The sequence below is a fragment of the Theobroma cacao genome, chromosome 10, assembly GCF_053813885.1.
Source record: "Theobroma cacao isolate CCN51 chromosome 10, ASM5381388v1, whole genome shotgun sequence".
Lineage (NCBI taxonomy): Eukaryota > Viridiplantae > Streptophyta > Magnoliopsida > Malvales > Malvaceae > Theobroma > Theobroma cacao.
In genome coordinates this window covers 21,560,293-21,566,292 of record NC_142648.1, presented here as the reverse complement: position 1 = coordinate 21,566,292, position 6,000 = coordinate 21,560,293, and the positions used below count along the sequence as shown (strand labels likewise).

Genomic DNA, 6,000 nt, shown 5'->3' with positions numbered 1-6,000 from the left:
TTAATTTAAAAATAAAAGAGTTTTTTAGACATATACATACATACACATATATAAATTATATGTATATGTATAAATATACCTATCAAAATGGGCCTGGCCCATTGGGTCAGCCCATTTTTCATTAAATATGGGGTGGCCTGGGCCATGAAATTTTAAGCTCATATTAAACCGGGCTTAGATGGGCTAGCCCACCAAATCAGTGGGCTGGGGTGGGCTGGGGCAGGCCAGCCCTATGGGCTAAGAAATTCATAAATTTAATTAATTTAATAATTTAATATATTTAATTATATAAAATTAATAATTTAATTACCACTAATATTACTTATTTTATATATTTTAATGTGTTTAATCTTTATTTATCAAATTAATAGTTTTAATTTATGAATTAAATCATAAAATAATTTTATTAATAGAAAATTTATTAATTAAAATTATAAAAATAATTTTTTTTTTTAAAGAAATGGGCTGGCCCAACCCAACCCATGGGCTAGCAAGGGGTGGGCTAGGTTGAGGATTTCACAGCCCATATAAAAACTGGGCTGGCCCGACCCGACCCATATTTTTTCAGCCCACAAGGGCTAGGGTCGGGCTGGCCCATATTGACAGGTCTATGTATATATACACACACACACTAGTATCTTATTTTTTATGCTAGTAGTTGTAATTTTTTTAAAAAATAAAAATTAAATTTGTTAAAATTTTATATTCAATAATTTTTTTTTTCAAATTGTTGTAAATTATAAGTTGTTTAATATCTTAAAAAGGAAAAACTAAAGAATGGAAAAATGAATTGTCAGAAAAAGAAATAGAATAATAAAAGAAAATCAATTTCTCCATTTTTATTTGATTATAATTTTTTTTTTTCAAAAGGCACAAACTATTCTAAATTACAATATTTTAACTAAAAATTTAGGAGATAAAAGCAAAACGAAAGGTCTAAAATTGTCACAAATTTCAAAATTTCTTCACTCCGCCAAATCATGTACGACTTTTTATCTTTTACTTTTTTTATTTTTATTTATTTTCTTATAGAAATATTAATTTATAATATTATAATTTTGATTTAAATTTTAATATAAAAGAAATAACAATAAAGATTTTACAATTTTTTTTTTCTTTTTCTTTCTTCTTTTTCTTCTTCACTTGTCAGCCATGGTCTTTGATAATAAATGGAAGGTCGAATTTGGCCCCCAACAACACTAAATTGGTTACGACTTGACCTTCAGCAACCAAGCAAGCCAGTAGCTCAAATAGGCCAATAGCTTAGGTAGACTAACAGTTTAGACAAGCCAATAGTATAAGCAGGCCAACCAAGTAGCCCAATAGATGGGAGATCCAACCAATTTGTGCAATGAGGATAGTAATGTGTGCACACTCTTTTGAAAGTTTAGATAAGTGGATGTATTTCAAAATAAAATATAGATAAGATATACTTCAAATTTGAATGTAGATAGTGTGAATATTTCATTAAGAATGTCTCAACTATTTATTTTAAATTTGAATTGTAAATAAGTTAGATAAAGAGATTAGCCATGCCTATAAATACCCATTATGTTCATTACTAAACTACACCAAATTTGAGAATAAAAACTCATTTCTCTCAACTTATTATTCTCTTAATTTTGCTACTTTTGTGTTGCTTCAAAAACTTTTGTGTTCTTATTAGTTTTATTGGTTTTGAGGTTGACTTGAACCCAATGAGAGACGTATTTCAAAGTTAAAGGGCACACGGAGTTGAGTTAAAGTTTCAATATGCGGTTGGTGGTATAAGAGCAAGTCGATCGGCGAAAGAGAGAAATGACTTCAAAAGTTAACTAGTCCACACCCATTCAGAAGATAAGAGAGACTCAGGGCGTAGCCAACTGAAACAAGTCTAGTCTGCGATACATGCTATCTTCTTTAGACAATTTGATGTCCAATGTGGAGGTTTTTTGAGAGAAATGAGGGACAAGTTTGAAAAGGTCGAGGCCAACATTGAGAAGTTGGGATCTAAAGAGGACGAGCTTCGAGGTGAGGTGTAGTTGGCCTTTAATGAGTTGGTAGACATGTTGAACTAGTGGGAGGCCGTGTTGGAGGAACTAGTTGAAAGGTTGAGGAATGAGGCATGTGAGCTCAAGGATGAGCTTGTTGCCCTTAAGGAAACCAGAGGGGGTGGTGTGTCTCTTAACTAGATGAGGGCTCCATTGAAAGGGCCCAAATCTGAGTAATTTCGAAACCAAAGCGAGGCTAAGGAGATCGATAATTTCTTGAGGAGTTTAGAACATTATTTTCAAGCCATGGGGATCATGGAGAATGTTTTGTGCACCTACATTGTCGTAATGTACCTAGTGTATGCAATTTTGCTGTGATTGAGGTGAAAATGTAATGACAAGCTCGGGGGAGTGATCATTCACACTTGGGAAGCATTCTGGAGGGAGATTCGATAGAAATTCTACCTTGAATAAGCCAAGGACAAAGCAAGGGTAAAGTTATAAATGTTGGTCTAAAAGACCAATAAATGATTATCATGTCTTTACTACATAGAATATGTCAAGTTTTTCATATTAGAGTATGTCAAGAAGCCTCACTTTTTTATTGTGATTGTAAGGTTTTGATATTTTTTGACTCCACGGAGTATTTACCAATTCAATTATCTTATGAGGTTAAGGCCGATTGACATGTCCATTATCCATGGAAGTATGTCTTTGAAAGGTATTGTGCTTTAACATTTTAAAAGTTTTAAACATTTAATAAATTAAATTATTTATTTCCATTTGTAAATTATCATTTCTACTTTGATCTTTTCCTTTTTTGGTGTTTTTTTATATAGTGATACAAGGCTTAGGATAAAAAATATCTAACATAACTCAGCATTAGCAAGGATCCAAAAATATCCAACATAACCTAGCATTAGGTACAGAAATCTGCGTGAGACATGGGGCTGCATTATTTTAAGTCAACCAACGACCAACTACAGCTACATATGACAGAGTAAACAAAGGATGGAAATGAATTCTGCCCAAGAGTCTGCAATAAGTCACCTTATGTGTGCTGAGAAGAATCTCATTCTAAGAGTATTTGCCACACGATACTTATCGATCACCGTAGATCCTACAACCGGTCAGAAAAAAATTGAATGGTCCACACGGCACTTGTCAGTACATTGAATGGTCTTTAGGCTAAATTAAATTAAATTCAAAGTTCTTGTCAGCACTTGTCAGTACTGTCAAACAAGAACAAAAAACCCATATATAGAATTATTAGAATAGTGTTAATTTGTGTTTTTTCATATTGTGAGTGTAGCATTTTGTTCAAGATTTTATGTACAATGTAGATTTCAAAAAACTTTACAAAGTACCCACGAAGAACAGACGTCTTATGTCACATCAAAAATAAAACATTACAATCCAGAAATAGAAAAAAAATAAAAGAAAAATGAAAATTTGAACCATGACAGTAGAGTATTGGCTTTTGGATCCACCCAACAGTTTCCCTTCTTCCCCAAACCACCTCTTCTTTTTCCAATTTCGTCTGGACTCGGAGTCTCGTTTTCCCGTCTCCCATCCATATAAACTCTTACGCCACATGGTTTCGCTCTTTAAATATGGGAATATACGTGACCATTTTTGTATATAAAATTAGGGATAAATAAATTATCCAACTTTTTAAAAATAAAAAATTCTCTATTTCAAGATTAGACCCTTTTTAATATTTGAAGTCAAAATATCAATTATCGAAACGAACAAGTTTGTTGTAATTAAAATTTTTATATTTGATGTATTATTACTGTATAATATTTATAAATTATTATTAAATTAAAAAATATTATCTCAGAATCAATATATTTCAAAGTATAATAAATATTTTTTTTTTATAATAAAAAGAGGTGGAGGGGTTAAATGGTGGGGGCAGAGGCAGAGGCCCATACCTCTTAGTCTTTTCTATTGTCAGAAAGGGTCGGGCCTAAGGAGTTTGTTGGCTTGTGCATCGTCACCGATTTTTGACTCTCGGCGGCTCCGGGGCTTTCAAGATACACTAAAACACACACACAAACTGTTCTTTTTCTTCGCACAGATCCCTAGAAGCATCTGAGCTTTACCCCTAGATTTCTGTGCTCCTTGTTTGGGTTATGGGGTTCAAATCAACTTGCCTTTGCCCTTTGCCTTTACCAATTACCCCTCCCCCTTCCCCCATATTGGGCTTTGGCCAGATTTGGCTCCAGCCGACCCCGAGCCAGCCAACCTCCTTACTCGTTTTTGCTTTGTCTTCTCTTCCCGATTTTATGCTTTGCCTCTATGTCACACTTCTTTTTCATTTTCTATGCTATGGCTTATATTTTGTCTACTATTCTGATAAAGGAAACAAATTAAGGACATCCCAAATATTCAAAACCTATTAGTTTAATTACTTTTTTTTTTCTTTCGGCAAGTCATTTTCTTCTTCAAAAAAGACTTGGAGAATACTTTGTGGTTGAATTATGAGATATTAAGGGAGATCTTTTTAAGAACATATCATATGATCTCTTCAAAGAACTATCAACAAAAACTTAGTTTGGCAAGGTGTTGGTTTTCAGTAGATTATCAAGCACTAGTATAATTAAGCAATTGCAGCAAGGGCGGAATGTGTCACACCAGAAAGGAAAATGTTTGCTATGAAGCACGATTTGACTCTACAAGTTTAATCTTTGTTATATAACTAGTTAATAAGCTCATTTGTTGCGTGTGTCTGTGCTTTTGTTTTTTTTTTTTTTTAAGAATAAAGTTTAAGTCCCACATATTGCATTAATCTGTAACAGTTGTACACAAAATTGAAAGCACAGCCAGAACAAAAAACACAGGAAACTCCAGCATTTCATTGGAAAAAGAAACCGAAAGAAAGACAATATCAGGAATAGTGGACTGAAGGAGCCAGGAAATCAAATCTTCTGCTCTGGTAGCAGCTATCATCTTCCAAGGAGCTTGCGCGAAGAAATTCGCTTCTCAGGAAAGACATGCGAGAAACAAATCTGATAAAATCTTGGAGCAGAGACTCAATTTTATTCAAGCAGAATTGTGTAGCCAAGGACTTTCCATCTCTGTTCTTCATCCAAGAAACAGAAATAATAGTGAAGGAATAGCTATTAGGCACATAAAATTAAGTTTGAAAATATATAGTTTCTATTATATTTTATGAACTTACAGAAGCTGGCTAATGTTTCACCGGTGGTTGCGATGGTGGTTACAAGCGTGGCGGTGGAGGAGGTGGACTCTTGTTCCAGTACTTCTTTCGCCTAGGTGGTTTCTGGGGGGACCTAGGTGGTTTCTGGGGGTACCTAGGTGGTTTCCATGGGAACTTAGGTGGTTTCCATGGGAACTTAGGTGGTATCCAGGCGTGAACGTAATATTTAGGAAAAGACGGAGTTGGTAGAAATGGGTTAGATTTCAGCCTTTTGGACACAGCCTTAAACTTATACGGGAAATCGAAGGAAGGAACATTAGCGTCAGCAGAGGAAGGAGCAGAAACAGCCTCGTTAGCCTCAACTACATGAGTGGTATGTGAAAGTACGAGGCCGAGGCCGAGGCCGAGGACCAACATGAAAACTAGTAGGCAAGGATTGGCATCCATTTGTTGATGGCTAGAGTAGACAATATCGTGCTCAAATAATGATTCATGAAAGTGCAAATACGCTACTTCATTATATAGGCACCATCCCATCCGACCCTCGTGACGACTGAGTGCTAGCCCATTGGTTAGGCAAGAACCTTTAAGTCAAGGTTGGCCTACATTATGGTGTAGGAGGAAGTTTCCAGCTTTCTTTCTTTGGTTTATGAAAGAAAGAGAAACAAACAAATTGGAAACATAAGCGCGAACAAGCGGTGCAAAGCAGGGTAGAGTACTGTAATCTTGAGGGCACTTGTCAGTACATTGAATGGTCTTTAAGCTAAATTAAATATCTTTCAAACAAGAAAAAAGAACCCCATATATAGAATTATTAGAATAGTGTTGATTTGTGTTTTCCCATGTTCTGAGTATAGCATTTTG

At 34.8% G+C, this 6,000-nt stretch overlaps 1 long non-coding RNA gene across 1 annotated transcript; it reads right to left on the bottom strand.

The window, feature by feature from the left end:
• Positions 1-4,801: 4,801 nt before the first annotated feature.
• LOC148760421 (uncharacterized) lies at positions 4,802-5,630 on the bottom strand. The gene is made up of 2 exons (XR_016028774.1): positions 5,158-5,630; positions 4,802-5,053 (listed from the first exon to the last, which is right to left on the bottom strand). It is a non-coding gene; the product is annotated as an uncharacterized LOC148760421 (long non-coding RNA).
• Between the last annotated feature and the right edge of the window lie 370 nt (positions 5,631-6,000).